This window comes from Sebastes fasciatus, chromosome 11 (genome assembly GCF_043250625.1).
Source record: "Sebastes fasciatus isolate fSebFas1 chromosome 11, fSebFas1.pri, whole genome shotgun sequence".
Lineage (NCBI taxonomy): Eukaryota > Metazoa > Chordata > Actinopteri > Perciformes > Sebastidae > Sebastes > Sebastes fasciatus.
In genome coordinates this window covers 15,748,931-15,772,037 of record NC_133805.1, presented here as the reverse complement: position 1 = coordinate 15,772,037, position 23,107 = coordinate 15,748,931, and the positions used below count along the sequence as shown (strand labels likewise).

General features: G+C 40.3%; 1 long non-coding RNA gene across 3 annotated transcripts; it reads left to right on the top strand.

The window, feature by feature from the left end:
• The first annotated feature begins 513 nt into the window (after nt 1-513).
• LOC141777096 (uncharacterized) lies at nt 514-20,374 on the top strand. Of its 3 annotated transcripts, none has more exons than XR_012595847.1 (3): nt 514-747; nt 12,097-12,185; nt 19,570-20,374. It is a non-coding gene; the product is annotated as an uncharacterized LOC141777096 (long non-coding RNA). The 3 variants fall into 3 exon arrangements; XR_012595845.1 differs by lacking the exon at nt 514-747 and adding an exon at nt 4,815-5,129; XR_012595846.1 differs by lacking the exon at nt 514-747 and adding an exon at nt 9,376-9,611.
• The last annotated feature ends 2,733 nt before the right edge of the window (nt 20,375-23,107 follow it).

Sequence of the window (23,107 nt, the reverse complement as noted above, 5' to 3'; positions counted from 1 at the left end):
TAGGCACTTGTTAGGAAAAAGGCTATAATAGACTTGTTGACACTTTTCCCAAAATGTCTGTCTATAGCTGGCTACAAGCACAGAATGCAAACCATAACAACATGTGAGTGAAGAACAATAAAGCTAATTCACTGATTTTACAATCTTGTACAATGTACAAGCCTCACATGTGCAGATCAGGTCCCAGAATTAAAAACATACTGCATGAAACTGTTACTGATGAGTTGATCAGCAGTAAAGTGATGTTTTTTAAGAATGCATTATAGTTCAGTTAAAAACGGCCTATGAGCGTAATTTAACAGGTTTTCTTTTGTATTAACAGTAAAGCACTGTTTTTAGCAATAACAGGTTAATACTGTTGAAATCCTGCTGTAAATTAACAGCAATTGTTTAAAGTGTATCTATCTATCTATCTATCTATCTATGTGTGCTGCTGTATTTGAATACAAGGTGATGAACTCTCCCACGTTGGGGAGTGCGCGCCTTCTTGGAATTAGCCACGCGGCACGCCTCGCATAGTAATGGTGGCTCGCGCATTGAGCTTGAACTTGACCGGAGGAATGCGGCTCGTGGGAACGCAGCTCGAGGGTGCCCTCCTCTATTCATGGCGCACAGGTCGGTGTCAGCTCTGATTATCATAAAACCCAGCCTGCTGCAAATTAAGGCACGAGGGCTCCGGCTCGCTCTGCCTCTTTCTCACGAGGCAGAGGAGGAATTAACAGGTCTCTCTGCACGAGCCTGCTGGAGGTAAGAAGTTTACTATTTTATATTTATATACAGAAAAGTTCATCATGCAGTCCTCTCTAAAGATAAACATTTCTAAATTATTATTTTTTTAAGTTTCACCATTATTACATTTTTATATCATTTTAAAAATGATTATTTTTTATTTTTCAAATAGATTATATATATTTTATTTATATACAGAAAAGTTAATCATATAGTCCTCTCTAAAGATATACTTAAACATTTCTACAACTTTTTTTTTTAAGTTTCACCATGATTACATTTTTATATCATTTTTAAAATGATTATTTCTTATTTTTCAAATAGATTATTTATATTTTATTTATATACAGAAAAGTGTATCACACAGTCCTCTCTAAAGATATACTTAAACATTTCTAAAAAAAAAAACTGTTTAAGTTTCACCATTATTACATTTTTATATCATTTTAAAAATTTCTTATTTTTCAAATAAATTATATAAATTTTTTGTTTGAATGTGTTTTTAAAATATTCAAGTTTTTTTTTTTTTGTTATGTGTGTTTTTTTTTTTTAACTGTACTTTTTCCTTTTGTTATTATTGATATTGTTATTTATTTTCTTGGTTTTGTTTTGGTTTTGAATGTTGAGGTTGTTTTCTTTAGTGTACTTGATGGGTTTGTCTGTAAGCTCATCTACTTAAAAGTTGGTTTATAGACTGTTGTAATTACAAACAGTGGATTGCACATATGAAAACAGCCTTGAAAAAATGCATCACCATATCTAATTTTATTTCATTAACTGCCTCATGCAGAAAACACTACTGTGTGAATGTCTTGTGTTTGTTATGCTGTCTCTTTGTTGAAAGGGTGTAAATGTGACAATATTGGTCTCAACCATACATAACTTCTTTTTTTTTCAAAATCTAATCTTAGTATTGCCATTTACAGAAAATTGAGGAATTGTGTGTTATAATGGAACATTTCTTCATTTAATATATATATTTTATTATTGTAAATTATAAAGAGAATGGGCTGTATTCAGGTTTTTTTCAGTTTGTCTGCTGTTTGAATTAACAAAAAAGGTAACTGAAATATTTTATTAATCTATTCTTAATCTTGTATTTACCAAGTTCCTGTCTCTGTCTTTTAAAAATCCAACAGTACAATCTTATTGTGCTGGAAATTAAATTTAAATTCAACAACACAGTATATAATAAATGTACAAACAAGATTTTAATTAGAAAATGCTAGTAGCCTAATATCAGGTAATTGTTAAAATGATAAAAGTTACACATCTATGTGTATTTAAACTAAATTCTTCTCTCACAGGCCAGACTTGAGCCTGATGCTGTATCTTGAGTTTTCAGTCTAATATGAGGCCTGCGAGCTTTAACGTGAGACATTAACATCAACAGATCAGTTCATAAATTCATATATTTCTGACACAGATTGTTCTCATTTACCTTATTTGTTACATTTAATTCAAACAGCAGACAAACTGTGAAAAATATATCAAGATAATGAGTGAAAAATGAATATGGTGCTCAATATTCTCCTAATTAAGACCAAACTCTTCACAATAGTTCTTTAAAACAACCATCACATTTATTTCACATATTTAGAAGCTGGAAAATAAAATAGTTATACATTATTTCTGCTAAGTTTCTTTGTGAGTGATAAAGTTAGAAAAAAACTAATAGATAGATAATAGAGATAGATAATACAGATAATTTTCTCTTCAGCACAATCCTGCAACTTCACTAATATACACAAAATATTAACCGATTCAGTGAGTTCAACATTTATTCTAAATGAACAGGCAAAAGTGCTTTAAATGTACGTGTGCTACACACTGTCAGGTACTCTTTAATTCATTTATTCTGCTCTAAATAATATGGTGTTGTTATAATAATACACCTGTCTGATCATGTATCAGGAATAAAGTGTATAATAATCAGATATAAAAGCAAATTAAATGATAAACATTCAGAGATAACTGCTAGAACACACTTGTAAAATGAAATCCTATCAATTATTGTCAAAATATGTATTTTCAGACATCAAAATAAGTTGAATATGTGTAAACTAATTATTCAGACATACAGTATTTAACAAGGTTTAATTTACAGTGTCAGCTGAATGATCAAAATAGTGGTTTGCTGTTGAATTTGACAGGTAAAGTGTGTTGGATAGATAAGGGTGTCTTTTATTCAGGCAAAATGTACCTTAGTTTACATTTCATAGAAGACACACTAGAGGACATGTAGACCAACATTTTGTAATTATAGGAAATATCAATTTTTAAAAATATATATATATAAAGAGTACAATAATTCAGCTAAAACACACACTCACAGGCATTGGAAAAGAATAAACGATAATAAGAATTCAGTTATTAATGAATTAATATATTCAAGTACAGACTTATTGTTAACTGTTGTGTTAGAAATTAAATGACCAGAAAGATTATAAATATATAATTTTGTAGCTGTGTGAAATAAACGTCATCACACTTATCATCTAAGTTTGCTCAGCCTGCAGCCTGTGTTGTATATCTGTGGTGTGAAATAATAATAATAATAATAATAATAATAATAATAATAATAATAATAATAATAATAATAATAATAATACTGAAGCATTTACAATATAAAGTATTTCCTTTTAACACTTGTTTCAGTCACTCTTTTAACCTTTCGACCTCTCATTTCAGTTTTACTTTCAACAGGTTAACTTCTGATAAATAAATATAAAGACTAAATAATTTAAACATATCAAACACCATTTTACCCACATTGTTATACATTCATTTATTTTATTAACACAGCAAAGCTGTTTTCTGATTATGGTTTTAATTTCTTAACACCATAGTTTACTTAATGGTCTAAATTAACTCTATAATAAGTAACATTTTCTTATTTAATTGTGAATATTATTAATATTCCATGAGGAGATGTTTGGCTATTAAATACTAGACTTGAATATAACTTGTATTCATTTAAATAGATATACTTTGTCTGCACCAGAATGAGTTCTCCTACTTTATTTTATTATTTCTTTTTTTTTTTTTATCTCTGTGCAAACACATGCAGGCTTTGTGCAATGAGTAAATAAAACCAGATTATATATAGTGTCTCTGTACTGTAAACAGTTTCTGTTCCTTCTCACCAACGTGTGTCGCTGTTTCATCCTGTAGATGCCTTTTACTGTATAAACTGTAAACGAGGCTTGCAGCACATCGTTTGTTTTTAAGATCTAAACCGTTAAAATTAATGTTTCCTGCTCCTGAAACCGCCTCAATCTGTTGCTCTGCAGGTGAGAATAATATATGTAACTGCATTTATTATTATTACAATGTAAATAACAGACCTGTCAGCATCATAAACAGGCTGCACACCCAGCATGCATTATTGTAAAGTGGCTGCATATACAGTATATATAGGCTGCATCATAAAGTATTCTTCTGAAACAAGACAAATATAGTCTGTGATGTGAAGTCTTTACTTACCTTCACTATGTCGATCATATATGTCCATTTCCTTCACTATGTCGATCATATATGTCGATTATATATGCTGCATCATAAAGTATTCTTCTTCTGAAACAAGCCAACAATATAGTCTGTGATGTGAAGTCTTTACTTACCTTCACTATTTATGAATGTAGGAATAAAACGATTGATCCTGGATAATAATAATAATAAAGGATATCAAGCTTCTCCTATATAAAAATAATGTAAATTATTACTGTACAGGAGGTCTACTATGATAATGAAGGGTTCTGATTTATAAACTATAGCCTAAATTTTCAAAACAAAATTTTGAGAACAGTAACACAAATTACAGTTAATGTTTTTTCTAAAGAGAATATAACCTCGAGGTTAACATTATTATTATTTACACCACATCAACAGATTTGAGGGTCTAATAATTGTGAGATTTCTATTAAAAAAAATAAAAATAAACCTACTTTTCAAGCTGTTTTATATTTATTCCCCCAAATATCACAGGGCCTGTTTGGCACTGTTTGATAGGCCCTGAGCTCTATTCCCTCCTCCTCCTCCTCCTCCTCCTCCTCATCATCATCATCATCACCTCTCTCGCTGCCTGCAGCCTCTCTCCTCTCTCACTCCTCCTGTCTGACCAGCTTTACCCGGTAAGAGAGGATCTTTTCTACATAATATTGTACCGATCTCTCCGTTAATGCAGCAGGTATAAAATTAACGTAAGATTTTGAAGGAATTTTGCTGCTATAACATCATCAGGCGTTGTGGTGCACTTTTTTGCACGCTGGATATATAGGAGGTCTAGATTTGGATGGGGTGCAGAAAAGGACGCATTTTTGGAACAAATTATTTATTCACTAAATTATGTATTTTCAATATGAGGACGTAAGTTTTTTGGATTGAACTCAAGTAAAAATGTAAGTATACTTTGACATAAATGTAGGTGTTCATTTTGGGCTTAATTTATGTTATCTTTTAATTCACAGTTATTTTATATAATGATTATGTTTCAATAAGAGGAATAGATCTATAGATATAGATATAGATATAGATATAGATAGATAGATGGATAGATATAGAAGAATATTTTTAGCAAAGCCTAAAGAATCTGGTAATTCCTATAATTATTTATGATATATTGCTTCTAATATTTTTTCCACGACTATAAGCAAGTTGTAATATTATAGTAACATTAAAAAGACTATAAGGCCTCACAGACTTTCACATCATCAGGCACATCTTTACACGTTTTTCTCACCATTGCATGTCAATTAGTCTGCGTTAAAGTTTATGCAAACTCTGGAATATTTAATGAGGATCTTTGCTGCCATGTGCTCATGTGAGAAGTATTCATGTAGTAGTAGAAGGAGGAGGTGAGGAGGAGGAGGAGGAGGACGAGGAGGAGGAGGTATGGTTATATTTCAATAAGAGAAGGGCGTATTTTGATGTGTTGTATTATTAGAGAAGATGTTAACAGAAATATTTTTAGCAACGCCTAAAAAATGTTCTAAAAATCTGGTTATCCCTATATTGCTACTAATATTTTTTCACATGAAAAACAGTATACGGCCTTACAGACTTCAAATCATCAGACACATCTTACACATCTTTTTCTCACCATTGCATGTCAATTAGTCTGCGTTCAAGTTTATGCAAACTCCAGAATATTTAATGAGGATCTTTGCAGCCATGTGCTCATGTGAGAAGTATTCATGTAGTAGTAGAAGGAGGAGGTGAGGAGGAGGAGGAGGAGGAGGCCCCAGGCAGCGCTGCAGTGCAGAGTTCAGCAGGGAGATATTGTTGTGAGCCTGGGAAAGTGTAGCAGGACTGACGCCAGACTCTGTAGAGCCGGCTGGCTGGGGGGACCTGGAGGATCCCAGACCGGATTGTCATGTTAATTTCTCTCCGGCACGTTGTTGAACTTGATGTTGACTTCTTTCTCTTTTTTTTTTTTCTTTCTTTTTTTTTTGGAGGATGGGGGGGGTTACATTTTCCCTGTCACTTGTTTGTGGGAAAATCCATCTGAGGACACACACACACACACACACACACACACACACACAGACACACACGCACCTCCTTCAACAGATTGGTCAAACCTTCAGTATATACAGTTGACTGGACGCACAATTAAATAGCATTTTAGTGTAATATTACAGCTAATAGTACAACTAAATTATGTCCAAAATTAATTTAATACAAAACTCTGGAGTGCTAATGTTTTATTTAATTTATATAAAATATATAAATAAATAAATAAATAATGCATCAAATGTAGGAGATGAAATAATAGGGTAATATCAAGTATATTTTTTAAATACATTTTTATTATTTTAATAACACTGGTGATTGTGAGTGGGACGCTTGGCAGGAACATTTACTTTATCACTTTATTTATTTATTTATTTTTTATTTATGATTGCAATGCATATTAGCTGGCATGCAAGCAAATAGGCTACAAACTCTGAAGTGCAAATGTTTTATTTAATTTATATAAAAAATATAAATAAATAAATAAATAATGCATCAAATGTAGGAGACGAAATTAAGGTAATATTAAGTATATTTTTTAAATACATTTTTATAATTTTAATAACACTGGTGATTGTGTGTGTGACGCTTGGCAGGAACATTTACTTTATCACTTTATTTATTTATTTATTTATGATTGCAATGAATATTAGCTGGCATGCAATGCAATAGGCTACAATGAAAGGGATGCACGTGTACCCTATAACGCCCTGGTGGCGCATGCTCAGCAGCAATGAGGATTGTGCATCCAATGAAAATGAGCACATGCAGCTCTCATGTATAGCAACAATGATTTTTATTATTTTTATTTTATAAGAATCGTGTGCATGGGCCTTCCTTCCTTCCTCCCCTTCTCTTGTTAAACAACAACGTGGTTATAACAACAGCACAATGTGGCGTTAAGTTCAATTACAGGCTGACAGCAGCAGCAGCAGAGGCCACAGCTGATTGCATCTGCTTCCAGATGATGATGCAGAGTAGAAGAGGATTCATACAGTAGAGCTGCACCTCCATGATACTAACACATTGCTCATGCGCAATAATCAGATATGTAACTGCTATCTGATGCCAGCTTCGTTTGGAAACCAGAGACTGTAGCTGGCTGCTCTTTTATTGGTTTACCTGCACACACACACACACACACACACACACACACACACACACACACCTTTTTTTAAAATATCCTTTCAAACTTTGAGAGATATTGCAAGTTGCTATTCGGGTCTTGTCTCTGGCTTCTTTTTATCAAAGTGTGTGATTGTTATCTGGTTCACTATCTCATCTCCTCTCAGCCCAGATATCACTCATATCATAATAATCACAATCGATAAGGAGGCTGCATATATTGCCTGAATATGCTATCAGGGGTTTTGGCTGTATAGGCGTGCTGCATGGGCCTTTTTCTGCAAACAAGGACAGAAAACCATGAATTCCTCTGCTGGGTTTCCTCAGCAGCCAGTTTATATACTGTAGCCTAAATATTAGAATAAAAAAACACAACATTTCTCTTTTATGGAGGCTCTGCATCCTCGAAACAGCATTTATTAGAAGATGTAGCCTACTATTGTGTTGTTAAATGCTCTAACGAAGCTATTATATGTATAATAATGTAACAATCATGGCAAACAATAATCCTCAGCAGCATAATCAGGTTACATTAACAAGTATGGAGAATGTAGGCACTTATTTCGCTATGAAATGCAATTGTCACATCACATGTTTAGCATTTTGTAACACGTGCACCACAGATGAGAGTAAAATATCCCATATAGCTAACATTCGTCTTTTAAAGGTCTTTTTAACAGTTGTGCTTTTGCCTTTTTTTGTTTCTTTAAATTATTAAATTAAACAGATGTATCCTATAATGTAATGAGCTTTTATGGCTTAATGATTTCTAACTAGTAACATTTCAACTCCAAATCAAAAGATTAGAAGATTTGTTGTTGCAGAATATTATTAAGAATTAAAATGATTTAATGAAGTTTGTGCTCCTTTTATAGTAGTATAGTAGTATAAAGACTACTTTAAAAAGAGAACGCTTCAATAAACGTGAAAACGTGAGAGTAAAATCTAAAAGATAAAAAAAAAAAAAAAATCTCTGATTAATTTCTCAAAAATGCATCCAAAACATCCTGATCCATCCAGCTCCATTTACGCACAGTTTTACGCACAGTCCTCTGTGTTTTAGAGCCTCTAGTGAGGATAACTGTGAGAATAAAGTCCTGATTGACTCAAACCTGCATTCATTTTACAATTGGCTTTAATGATTCCAGATTCCCGCCTCTCTCTCTCTCTCTCTGTCTCTCCATCTCTCTGCCTCCCTCTCTCTCTGTTTCTCTCTGTCTCTCTCTCTCTCTCTCTCTCTGCTCTCTCTCTCTCTCTCTCTCTCTCTCTCTCTCTCTCTGACTCTCCATCTCTCTCTCTCTCTCTCTCTCTCTCTGTCTCTCCATCTCTCTGTCTCTCTCTCTCTCTGTTTCTCTCTCTCTCTCTCTCTCTCTCTCTGTTTCTCTCCATCTCTGTCTCTCTCTCGCTCTCTCTCTCTCTCTCTCTGTTTCTCTCCCTCTCTCTCTCTCTCCTCTCTCTCTCTCTCTCTCTCTCTCTCTCTCTCTCCCTCTTTCTCTCTCTCACTCTAAATTATGTATTTTCATTATGAGGACGTCAGTTTTTTGGATTGAACTCAAGTAAAACTGTAAGTATACTTTTGACACTAAATGTAGGTACAACATGTTCATTTTGGGCTTTATTTATGTTATCTTTTAATTCACAGTGATTGGATATCATGGTTATATTTCAATAAGAGAAGGGCACATTTTGATGTTATTAGAGAACAGAAAATAGTAATAACAGAAATATTCTTTTAGTAAAGCCTAAAAAATCTGGTTATTCCTATTCCTCTCTCTCTCTCTCTCTCTCTCTCTCTCTGAGGCAGGAGGAGTTTATCCACTCTCTCTCTCTCCCTCTCTCTCTCCTCTCTCTCTCTCTCTCTCTCTCTGAGGCAGGAGGAGTTTATCCTCTCTCTCTCTCTCTCTCCTCTCTCTCTCTCTCTCTCTCTCCCTCTCTCTCTCCTCTCTCTCTCTCTCTCTCTCTCTGAGGCAGGAGGAGTTTATCCTCTCTCTCTCTCTCTCTCTCTCTCTCTCTCACCGGGTGGACTCTCTGACTTGTCAGTCGCAGCTCGCGTGTGTGAGAGAGAGGACACGTGCAGTAGTCTATAGAGACATGTAGGACACTTTTCTAGCTTTTAATATTCTGCTCTTTGACATTATTTCCTCTCATCGGTCACCATCAGTCCACTCTGATAACACCGAAGGATTAGATTTTGTTGGAGGATTTTTGACTATAGTGGAGTGGAGTTATAGCCTGATGTGCAAGTAAGTGGGATGCTGGCTTTATGTGACTGATGTGGGAATAATTGTGATTAAGAAAGGCTGTTGTGTAGTTCCATCACATTGATTGTGGTTGATGTAAACTATAGCTATGTGCCATGATTGAAGGCTGTGTGATGCTGAACTTTGCTTGTCTGTTATAGGCCTGATGCGGTACAATAATGGCCAAATATAGCAGTGTGTATAGAGCCACAGTGTTGTTGAAAGGCAACTCCTTAAAAAATAAATATTACTAAATGCTTTTTTGACATGGTTGCAAAAGCTTTACCTTTATAGCTGCATGCACTTGTGATGCTTTGTAAAAACAAAATGCTGATTTAGCACCAAAGTAGTCCTGATGATGATACTCTTACAGCATCACTGTGGTGGTGGTGAGGGGGTCAAACTATAGTCATGGAAGACACAACACACCCTGCGTGTTTTAACTTTATTCTCACCTCCATATCATGATAAATAGCCTATAAAAAAAGCTTTTTTATTTTGTGTGTGTGTGTGTGTGTGTGTGTGTGTGTGTGTGTGTGTGTGTGTGTGTGTGTGTGTGCGTGCAATGTGACCATATAGGCAGGCTCTTCCTCTCTCTCCTCTCTCTCTCTTCTTCTTCTCTCTGTTTGTATTGTATCGGAGAGGCGGCCCCTTTAAGAGACGACGGGTTAGTTTGTGTCTTTGGTTATCTAGCTGTATGAGTTTTAATTTCATAAAGCTAGAGAACCGAAAGTACCAACTGACGCCGAGCACTTCGGAGCCGAAGGGGCTTCCTCTCGCCTCGGCATGGAGGAGGAGGAGGCGGAGGAGAAGATGCTGGGGCGGCAGCATCAGCATCAGCAGCTGGAGGAGGAAGCAGGAGGGTCGGATGCTGAGGGAGGCTGCACGCCGCGGCTGGATGATGATGAGGAGGAGTGGTGGTGCTGATTTTAGTGCTGCTCATCTGGACAGGTGTTGGCACGTGCAAGAGGAGCCACCTGCGTGTTGCTGCTTTCTCGTGTTTTTGGAAGAATCGCAGTGATGCTGCTGGGGCCTATTGAGGATCAATACTAGTGATGCATGAGAGGAAACATGCTAAAATGTAAAAACACACACACGGCATGTGCTGTTGTGTAGTTGTCATAACTGTGTGTAACATTCAACATCTTGAGACTGAAATAGTTAAAGGACTCGTGCGATTGGTCGAGCCAGGACTCACGTGACTGTGTTGGGCAGCATCAGATGGCTTTTTAAGATCTCACATGTTGGTTATGGTGATTCCTATATAGTGTAGGCCTAGCTAGTAGTTTTCATTTAAGCCAAGCATGCATCCACTAGCTACATGGTGCAGACTCCCTGACTCCTCTCATACTACTGAGTGTATTTCCTTTATGACTGGTGCACGCTAAGTGATGTCCCCCGGCTGTAATTTACTTGACATTAGGAGTGTGATGTATAATTGGATGCACATGTACATCACTTTGGTGCAAGATGAAGCCTTATTAAAGCACAGACATTAGGGAGGACTCTGTGCCTGATAACAACACAGAAACTGTGTTTTTTGCACCATTTCAGTGTCGACTATATATATGTGGGTTGTTTGGTTCTTTGCTACCCAACCAAAACCTGCAGGGTGCAACACATCAAAATCATATTGCATCAGAGCAAAAGAGACACAATCTTTGTACACGAACATGCTTTCATCACTGAATCCGAGTCAGATGTGTTCAAATTTGTGTTTTTCGCTGGGTGGATTATTTTTGCCTGCTAGATAAGAACAAAATAGGACATGGGCTCGGAGTTTGATCTATTCTTAGAGCAGAATCAGCGAGCTTTGGAGATGACTGAATATCCCTGAAGTCCCAGCATGCTCTATTTAGACCATGACTGACAATATTTGACGTGCGCCGTTAAACAAGAGAGCTTGGATCGTGTGTGTGACTGTGTGTTGTTGAAGTTTGAGAGCCGGTGTACAGTTTGAGCCACGATTTGATCTCCACCTTGTAGTGATACAAAGGGATTAAAATATTATGTTGTGTACTCTCTATCTTTCTGTTTGATTGATTGATTGATGTGATGCTTTTTAGAATTTATTTGTTTTGTATGCAACATCGTTCGTGTTCAATCCTGTATTTCAGTAGCTTAGCAACTGGGATGCTGCCCAGATGAAGCTTTGCTTTGTGATATAGTTTTCCACTAAGTGTGGCTTTTCCATTACATTTTAAAAATTTGGCTCTTTGCAAACACTTTCATCAAGCTTGACTTATTGTTCATGCAACAGAAAATATGTTTAACCTCGCAAAAATAATGAGAAGTGCACGGGAGAAAAACACCAGACAAGTTCGGTGGAGGGCTGTTAGCTGCAAGGCCAACAAAGCTGCATTTATTCCCCCCCTCTTTATATTTCCCTCCACTCCCTTCGCAAGCCACTTATTTATTCCTGAAATATGTGGTTTTATTAAAAATGTGATTTCACACACACTGATTCTCTTTTCTTTTGTCTTAAAAGGAAAATGCTGCCAGCTCTGAAGTTTGCATCAATTCACAATGAAGACAAACTGCCTCCAGACAGGACGAGGAGCAGCAGTCAGCTTGCAGGTAAATATTTTAAGTAAGAAGAACACATGTAGAGAAGGTTCAGCTGTCATTTTCATACAAGCAACAGTCCGTGATGTTGCCAAAAGCTGTTTGCTTATTCTGCTTCATATATATATTTTGTGTATAACAATAAGGAGTTCAGAGGTTCAGGTCAAACTTGAAGATGCTGGAGGCTTGCAGATAGTTGTGTTTGCTGGTGGTTGATTGTTGTCCATATTTTGCAGAGCTGTAAGGATGGTTGTGTGTGTGTGTGGGGGTGTGGAAAAGACAGAGAAGGAGAGACAGGCTGAGCCTGAATATTTGTAATATCGAGGATTTAGTATTTTGCATCAAGGATGATTTTTAAAGTGTGCAGCACTGTAGTAATCCTCACCGTCTTATTCAAACCAAAAGGGGCATTAGGGGGGACATTTACTGCCGGTTTTATTTGCGCACAGTGTAAATGTCAGTTTTACATCATTCATGTATACATCAGAGTGTGTACATACAGTGTGGAGCTGCAGTAGCCTACAGCAACAGAGAGTAAACGGTGATTTGAGCGAGTGAAGTAAGACCTCCATGTTGAATTCCATCATCCCTTTGAAGTATTAACATTTTTTACATTGCACATCATCCCCCATCCTCCTCACACACACACACACACACACACACACACACACACACACACACCTCTCTCTTTCATTCACATACATTGAGCGTTTTATCCCTTTAAACACTGTGATCCTATTTGTCAGGTAGAGTGTGTGGTAGGTGCAGGGGAGGTGGCCGTGTAATCTTTGCTGCGGTTCTTTATCCCGTTAGGAGAGGCGAAGGCGAAGGTTTGGACCTGCTCATGTGGAAAGAGCGTTTGGGTGGCTCTGTCCTTTTCGGCCCTAAGCCACCCTCCCCTTGTCCAAAGTCTCCTGATTATTGTGGGCAAAGTGTCGATTTGCATAAAGGTAAAGCACATGCATAATTTAGCAAACGGCAGGCGTTAAGTCACAACGCTTGAAAATACCATAAATTGCAAAGGAAATCTATTCTACAATCAGTTCACATTCAAATTCAAGGCTTCTGAGAAATATAAAACCTGAGCCCAGGAGATGTTACTTCAGTTATTTCACAAGATCGAAACAGAAACATTCCTCCCTTTAACGTTGTCAGTATGTTCCCTCCAATTCCTCTTTTAATAGTTCAGCATTTAGGAATTAAACAATAAGTACACATTGTTAGCAAGGTCAAATCTTCATGGTTCCACAACCTTGAAGCTCAATATAAAGCTCAGTTATTCAAATTTTGTGTGGAGTTCTTTGAGTCGCCCAGATTTTCCCAAGCTTTATATTAGCATATGCAAGGGCCGGCCTGTGCTGCTGTTTTCTAAAGTGGATGTAAATTATAACCTCAGTATTATACAGGCTGATAGGAGATAAATCTCTGCAGTAATGCATTGCAGCGAATGGGGAGGTGGGGGTGGGGGGTGCGGTGGAGGGGGGGTTGAAGAGTGTGTGTGTGTGTGTGTGTGTGTGCGTGTGTGAGAGGTACTGTACAATAGCCGGTGGCAGATGGAATACAGACTAGCAAAGCACTTGCTAATAGTCATGCTAAACTAGCTCTTTTCACTGCTTTGAGTTTCGACAGATTTTCTGCCACATTTCTAGAGAAAGAAAAGGAGAAATTTGAAGAGGGATATGCTGAGAAATAGAAATTTTAAGACAGTTGCGATATTGGTTTTTGCAAGTGTGCACACATCGTTTTAAAACAAATATTAACACAGGGAGATTACTAAGTCGAAATTTGCACTTGTGCGGTCCAAAAGGCTGAGGGGCTTCAGGCCTCACGAGCAGAGTGGAGATCTCTTTGGAATCCCTATGCAAACTAGGGCTTGAATAATGAGATGTATTTATGAAGGGCTGGGAAGGGGGTCCCGCTTTTGAAAGCCAGTAGGCCGGAGCCTGAATGGGATGGAGGGAGGAGGAGGAGGAGGTGGGGGGGGGGAGTCGGACAAGGGGGAACGGGGGTGTGTGTGTGTAGAGGGGGTACAGGGGCCCCCAACAGCCCAGGCCTCGGCCGAGGCAGCTGTGAAAAGGGGTCCCGTCTTTTTCCCACGCCCAGCAAGACGCGAAACACTGCCGCAGCTCGCTAGGGTCAAGTCCCATCGCTAATATATACACACATACATACACATGCATGCACGCACACATAGAAGGAGCGATGTGTGTGTGTGTGTGTGTGTAAAAGTTGTGCAAATTAACAAGCTGTCTGGGAAGCTCTGTGACATGGTGGGGGGACACCTGCTATTCTCCCAGAATGCTTTGCACTCTCATCAAGGGCCACTGGGCTTGATGGGACAACAATTAGGTCATAACTTCAACTTGAACTTAACATTTTGTTGAGGATTGGAAAGAGGCTGGATTATGATTTTTTTTTGTGCATTTTTAAATAGTTAACGCAGAATATTCTGTGGTTACATCTAAAAAACAATCACTTTTTTAAAAAAAAGTGTTATTCATGAATTTTTGAAGCATATTAATTGTTTATTTTTATGCTTTAATGCAAAAAAACTGAGGCTTTTTTTGGTGAAATAATGCAATATTTTACTTCTGCGATTGTTGATAAGTCCATTCACTCAGTCTGTGGAGACAAACTTGGCCTTGTGCTCGGTCCAAGACCTTAACTGTCAACTTGGCATTGTCTGCCTGCACACACACACACCCACACACAGGCACACACACAGCTTGCTTCAAGGACACACAAAAGAAAAATTTAAACATGAAACGGAGGAGGGTTGGAGGAAGATATGGCAACTATGGAGGAATGTTTTTGGAGGTGAACTCTCAGTGTGACCTTCTGTCCTTATCTAAATAAGGAGCTGAAATACAAAGCCATGTTTCAGACCGAGGACACTGATCGCCATCTCTTTTATCAGGAAAGCCGAGTGCTTTGCAACAATGATTATCATGAAAAGAAAACGCAAACAAAGACAAAAAAAGCGTCAGACATTTATTACGTTTATTTGCTGCGTGCCTGGTGTTCAGCTGCATCTCGTAGATCTACATTTTGCGGTTTGTTTAACCGTTCGTTCATGTTTAAGAGCAGCGTTTCTTTCTGAAACGCCGTCCAGCTGCTCTTTTGCTGCCTTCCCCACGAAGCTGGTGTCACACCCATTCCTTCCCTCCGTCTCTCTCAGATACTGGCACACCAATCAAATCGGTGCAGTTCCCTCCCAGTTCCCCGCTGCACCAGAGCGGTGTCACACTAATTCAGGTCCCCCTGCCCGCCTGAGCTCCTTGCTTTTAATTCCACCCTATGAAAGACACGCCTGCTATCTCTTTGAGTATATTAGCAAGCATCCTCTCTTCCTCTCTCCCTCTCTCCCTCCTTTCTCCTGCCTGTCCCTCCTTCTCTATCTCCTTCTCCCCTCATCTTCCCTCCTATTCAGATGAGCTTCAAATAGAGAGAGGGGGACCCTTCTAATTAGCTCTGTATAGATGCTTTGCCGCGGCCAGTGTGGCCACCAGTGTGTGCATTGAGAGGGGATGTGTGACAGCCAGTGTTAGTATTGAGAAAGTGTGTATGGGCCCTTAATGAGGTTTGTTAGCTGAGTGTGTATCCTGCTGTTTGAATGCACCCTCGGCAGCCTTTGAGGGAAGAGAGATGAAGAGAGCGAGGAGGAGAAGAGGAGTCTTTCAGGCAGCGTGGCAGGTCGCAGAATGCAGATGATGCATTATGCTCAGTGTGGTTTCCATTTGAACAGCAGATGAGAGGAGAATAATGCTTTACTTGGGTGTTGTTCGTGTAAACGGTGGGAAATATACGCGGGTCATCGTGCTCATCGGGGGGATTTTCCTCGCCTCGAAATTTTGTAGTGGATTCGTTCTCAACAGATGCTAAAGTAGAGAAACTGGAGCTAGAAAATGCTGTTTTCTAGGAAATATTAGCTCAAGATTCATCTACTGGTTTAACATGAAAGAAGGTGACACTTTTGGGAACTCGGCTAACAGTTTTCTGATGAATGGGAGACAGAGAGAGAGTGATTCAGCTCATCATTTGTGGTTACGAGTCGAAGCCGGCCTGTCAGGAATCATTATTGTGCAGCTTTTGAGCATTAGGCAACCTAATACTTGTTACAGAGTTTTTCTCTTTCAAGCCTAAAAAATGAGGACTCATGTCGTACGTTCAGCACAAGGACAAAGAAGATGATGGTTGAAATAATTGGTGATCTGTGAACAGTGAGCGGAAACAAATATTTTAAAATGCAGAGGTGGTGGTGGTGGTGGAGATTAGAGATGGCTGGAAACAGGGTAGATGGAGAGAGAAAGAGAGAGAGAGAGAGAGAGAGAGAGAAATGAGAAATGAGGGATTGTATGGAGTCAAAGAGGCGACCTGCTGGGCCTGCCTGCTGCCTCAGAGATTGTAAACTGTCACTCAGGATGCAGACAGACAAGCAAGACAGACATCATTTCCCCACATTACCTTCTACTACTGAAACTGTCGTCCACGCAGCCCCTTCTGCTCCCATCCTTCACTCCACTTCCAGGTGGTTTTATTTTGCACATGCATGCATATGAACTACCTGATCTATTTCCTCTATCGTCTCCCTCTCGCAGCTCCTCCACTTTCTCCTGGTCTGTCCTTTTTTTTTTTCCCCCGTTGATGGAATGAGTCAGCTCGCAGTATACTCTCCCCTCTCATTGTTCGACGGTTCGTTGCCTCTCCGTAGGAGGTAGAGAGTGTTTGGGCTCTTTCCCCTGTTTTACCAGTTTACCAGTGTAATCCTTTACACCGGCACAATGAGCTCTCACTCCAGCCACAGGATTCTATTAGGCTCCCAGAGAGACACAGATCTCCATAAACATTTTCCAGCTACCCCTACCGCCCGCCCTCGCCACCTATACCGCCTCACGGCCTCAAACACGGCTTAACTGATAGCTTCCTTTATACATTTTAAGCAGAAGCCCCCTCTTTGTTTAGCCAGGGGAGATTTTACCTGTCTGGGAAAGGAAGGCAGAAGAAAAGCTTATACTTACATTACCGACGGCTTGTTAACGCTGTCAGCTTCGCTCCCAAAACACTGTTCCTTTACAACCGCAGAGTATATAACAAGCAGCCGCGAACAAGCAAATGCTTGTTATAAGGTCTTCGGAGGAACGCTTAAGATGTTTAAAAAATGCTGAAGTCATTGGAGGATGCGATTTTCTGCTCTCTGCTGCAAACATTAAAGTCTGCAGATAAACTCCTCAATCTGTCGTTTCATTCAGAGTGTACATCAGATGTCTGTGTTTCAATGGAAACTTTGAGATGTACAAAAGCAGATTTTGGTATTTCATAGTATTTCATCTTTAAGAGGGAAAGTTGTTCACCTGTCTACTGCAGTCAACATGCTTTTTTTTTTTTTAGATTTATATTCTGGCATTTTGCCGTTTTTGGTTAGTGACAGTGTCAGAGACAGACAGGAAACTGGGTGAAAGAGAGAGGGCTGCATGCAAAGGTCACTGATCGAAATCAAACCAGGAACATACTGGTTATATGGTGTGTGTGTGTGCAGCAATTGGTACTCAGTAATGTGTGTTATTTTATCAAATAAGTCAGTTTGCAGAGTCAAGCTCTGACTCTCTCAAGTTTCATATGAGGATATTATTATTTCCCTGTTAAAAGGGTTTTTTTTGTGGTGGGGGGGGTTACGTTTTTTACTCATCCGATGCGAGGGTCATACTGTAAAGGACAGAGGGTGTCGTATGCTGTATGGATTGTAAAGCCCCCCGAGGCAAATTTGTGATTTGTGATGGGCTATACAAATAAAACTGACTTGACTATATGGTCTGTTAGTGTGGCTCTGTCTATTTCATGAAAAATCTCACTTAAGCAATAGAGTCCAAGCATATAGTCGAGGCGTGCTTCGATAAAACGCCACGTTCTTCGTCTCATTCTTTTACTGAAAACGTTTCTCCTTCGAAACAAACCAAAACATATTAAACGCTATAAGAGCAACGAGGCTCCGTCGCTTCATCTGCCATTGTCTTTAATAGTAATTAACGCCTTAATGTTGATTCACGTGGTTAGGGATATCGTGATTAACCATCTGTGTTTTATCTTATTTTATTTATTTATAAATAAATATGACAGTTTAAGCAAAATGGCTAATTTTGAACTGTTGTCTCTCGGCCAAATGTTGAATTAACATGTAAAAACCAAGCCAAGAGAAAACAGACGACCACGTAACATCTAGATTGACCATATGGGCCGAACAGGCTGTTGATGACTCTCTTGTTAAATGAATATTGCTAATAATTCTTTAAAGTTCGAGGCCGTAGATGCCTGATGCTGCTGCGATGTGTTTGTCCCTCAAGTCCAAAGCCATGGGTCACAGCCAGGGCTCCTCTCTGCTCCCCTCCTCACACACAAACATATCCCTCCATCTCTCCTCCTGCCCCCCGTCCATCCGTCCCTCTCCTCCCATCTTGATAATGCAGCTCTTTTCTTCCTCGCTGGGTGGAGGGCAGCCCTGAACCAACATTGTCCCCTACGCCGGCTCTAGTGGGGGGGCCCTATTGTGTGTGAAGGAATGGGGAGTTAACACCCATGTCTGAACCCTCTCAATGGGGGCATTGTGTCTGAATCTTCCTCCGGCTCACCCAATCTCACCCCACGTCGCTCCCCCTGCACAGGCCAAGCCAGGGGCTACTCCGGGTGCTTCCCCCATTATGTGATGAAAACATGCACATAACAGCGAACTCAAATCCACAAACAAACCATCCCATAACTGACCTCGGCCGCTTTAACCCGTTACTTTCTGCGTCCTATTAATTTTCGGGCAAACCACACGGAGCTGAATGTGTCTCCGCTGTTGAAATGGGGGCCAGTGGGTGCACGGTGACTGAAGGAGGCCCCTGCAATTCGTTTTTCTTATAGAAAAGAACAAAGCGACACATAAAGGACGATGTTGTATTAGCATGATAACAGGATTCAGAATGCTTTCAGAACATTTCAAGATGCAGTGAAGGAATCCATGCAAATTATTCGTTTAGTATCAAAACCGTTATCATTGTTTTATTTATAGGGCATGGTCAAAAATGACTAAACATAATGAATGTCAATAGCATTTCCAAAACAGTGTAGGTTACGTGTAATGATTTTAATGTGAATGATTTATATTTATGGGGGAAAAAACATTTAAAAATATGAACAGATGTGTCTGTGTTTCATACAGTATGCTGAGTGTTTTTTATTTGTTTCTGTATAGCAGCGAGCGCCTTGGGGCAGGTTACAAAAGAGCAAGTTGGCGTTTTCTTCCCACATATTTTTAATCAAAGTGTTAGTGTTTACATTTGCATTTGCATTGAGCAGAGGGATGCTGAATGCCAAAGGTGAGATTTTGAAAAACACTCTATTTTCCCTTTTTTTTCAGATTGGAAACAAGGGTGGGTGGTTGGAAGGCTGGATAAAGGCTGGTAGATGACTGAACCCAGAGACCCGGCGCAGCTCATCATCATCGCCACGGGCTCTCGTCTTCCTCTTCTCCTCCTGTGGCCCACACCTCCATCCAGGGGTCCAGCAGAGCCGGTGAAGCCCAGGTGGGGAGCTTGTGAGTGGGCTGGGAAGGATGGAGATGGTCCCTGAAGGCTCCAAGCACCCTTGGAGCTACCGGCATGCAGGAGAAATCAATACGAAACACAGAGCCGGCACAGCTCTGAGTGGGGTTTCCTGTGTTAGTCTGTGGCCTCGAGGCCCGCAGACCTCCAAAGGACAGGCCCTGCGTGGCCCTCTCAGCTGCAGCTCTGGCTCTGCAGACCGGACCCAATCTCTACTGGCTGTGTGTGGTTCCGCTGAAGGGGATCTCTCCCCAAATAATACCCAGAATGCTGAGAGACCGCCGACAGGGATATTCCTTTTCACTTGATTTTTTTTTTTCCCCTTCATAAGATTGACATATCCCCCACCTTCTGCCTCTGGCTGTTTAAAAAACAGTTTGGGAGCACTGCTTTTCGACTCTCCATCCTCAACTCGCCCGTTGTTTATTCCCCAACCGGTTTTTACATTTGACAAAGAGACAGTACGATCTTTATTTTCTCCTCCGCTCTTGGCTTTGCTGTTACTATGGTGAGCCGTAGACATGTGTCTGTTAAAACCAGAAACACTGGCACATGATCAGCTTTTTTTTCTCCATGATTTCGGTTATTCAATTCCAGATTTTTTTTTTTTTTTTTTTAAAACAGACTGAATAGCAACGAGGGCAGAAGATCACAGAGCGGAGAGACCTTCCCACCTCGTAATGGAGATGGTAAAATGGCAAGTATCTCTCTTTAGCACTCCACATATTCCACTCTGAACAACTCCCAATGTGCTCTCATTACCTCTCAGTGTGTGTGTGTGTGTGTCAGATCATTTCATGATGATTACAGCTGCAAAAGATGATGCTTTACCTCCAAGAAGTGTGTGGAAGTTAACGGGTTAATTAAGATGTTTCTGTGAAGTCTATAAGATGCCACTCAAATCTGAACATTTTGAATCCCACCTGAGAGCTGCTCTCTACAGAGCTCAGTTTGTGTGTATGAATGGACTGTATACGCTCGGCCTTGAAAGCCAGCGAGCAGCAGCAGCAGCACTGTGCACCCACAGCTCCCAAACTGCTGCCGTCGTCACAGTAATGCAGCGCGGTTGTTTCCATCCAGATGGGCACAGCTTCAGACAAAATGGCCGCTACATCTCTCTCTCTCTCTCTCTCTCTCTCTCTCTCTCTGCCAAAGATGGCGGGCGCATCACCGTTGTCTGCCATCTGTGCGTCCGTTAGCTGTTGTCGAATGCAAATTGAGGCTAATTGCATTTGCATAACCTCCAAACATCACGGTCGTTGGCGTGTGCTGATAATTGCTCCTATGCACGCGGCGTACAGCGGCGAGCGGGCAGGAGTGATGTGATGTTTTAAAGTGTATCTGGTGCCGTTTTTGTTTTTTCTCTCGGGGTTGTGAGTATTCGCACCCCTGAAATGTGTTTGATAGGTGTTCGGTGCAAGATCAAGAGTCCGGTCCTACCGTGCCATATGGTGTTTGCATGCGATTCCCTCGCATGCAAATGTGACACTGTACAAAAGATTAAGTCGAGCCTCTCTTTTTTTTTAATCAGATAGCGCTCTGTCACGCATGCACAGAGTGTTTTTTTACACACGGACATACATAATGCACCAATGAAGGCATTAAGCAAACAGAGGAGCTCAGACATGCACACAGACTCTAATTAAAAAGGGATCCATAGGCCCAACAAACTCCAGACAGACAGACTATAATAGTCTCATTTTCATGCACATAGGTGTCTGGTTACCATGGCACTGAACAAATCATGGGGTGACTGATTTCGCTAGAAAAGGGGCTGCACATGAAACATATAAATAGGCGGTGTAAGAAAAAAAATTGCTGCCAGAAGAACACTTTGAAGTATCACATCAGTGCTATTTCCCAGAATACACCAGTTAGAGGAAAATGAGAGACTGCTTGTCATCTTTTTTGAGTCTTTGAAATAACCTGAATAATATTGAACATGCAGATTGTATAACTCGGCATAATAACGTTTATGTAGTCGGGATTGAAGCAATGTATAAATGAATATCTCACGTTTCTGCGTTTCGCCAGTGCGTCGTTTTTCATTTGATTGAGCAGGTCTTGTTTTTTGGGGGGCGTTAATTCATGCGATGAGAGTCGTCTGAGCGGCCGAGTAACAAAGCAGCGTTCGCATTTGCATTCGCCCATCAAGGCAGCTGCTGCGCTGTACAGTTAGGTCTACTGTGGGCAGCAAAATGGCGGTCACGCGAATCATAGGGTCTGTCTGCTGGTCGTGGGAGCTGAGGAGAGGAGAGGAGAGGAGGAGGAGGGGAGGGGGAGGGTTTTTTGGGGCGTCTAGTTGGAGTTAGAAAGAGGGTTGCGGGGTCTAGACTGTGGGGTGGGGGGTCGCTCATAAGGGGAAGATGGAGTGGGGGGTGTTAGTGGAGAGGTTATTATTTGAGAAGGGGGGGGGTGTCTGGTTTTTAGGAGGAACAATTAATGAGGGACTGGAGGGGAGGGGGGTAGTTTGTCTGCATTTGTGAACATGTGTCTGTGTCTCGGCCATTTGCATAGAGCGACGAGGGCGTCCATATGCCGTGCGGCGAGGCAAATTCAGTCACAGTCTTTTGCACGCCTCTCAAGGTCTCTCTCACATGATCTGAATGAAAAACCCGCCGAGTGCTGCGCCCCTCCACATCTGACAGTCACATTATCCGTCGGAGAGCAGGAACACGCTCTACCCCATTTCTCACAATAACACTTAAACGCTCCTACTATACTGAAAGCCTCATGTTAGCCGCATCACTGTTTCTGTCCGACACGCCGGCCAATGAGGAGATGCGAGGCTGCTTTCGGCCAATGGCGAACGGTAAAGAATCAGGAAGAGGAAGGAAAAAGGCGAGCAGAGTCATGAGTTTACCCTTGATGTGCCGGGGAAAAGAGAGTCAACAACACAGCTTCAGCAGGGGAAGAGAGGGAAGCGAAGGATAGTGGGAAGGGGAGGAAACAACATGAGAGCGTTACAGTATACGTGATGAAGCCGACATTGCTTTCCAAACATAAAGCACAAAATAAATAGGAAATAAAGACAGACTGTGTTGCGTTTTCTTTGTGCGCCAGTCGGACGTGGGTTCGTAGAATATTCACAGATGAATTTGAGGGTGAAGAAGGGAAAGAAAAGCCTCGCCTCTAGTGAGGAGTCATGAAGATGAGGCGGTCGTCATGAGGCCCAAAAAAAAGTCAGACATCCAGACACAATGCAGATCTCCATAATGTCCTAAATGAATACTGCTGTGTTTAAAGTGTGATCCGGGCTGGAGGTCTGAGGTCTGAGCTCGGAGCGTGGGAATGCTAGGAGAACATATGCAGAACAGTCGGCCGCTGGCGAGACAGCCCCGCTAGCATGAATGC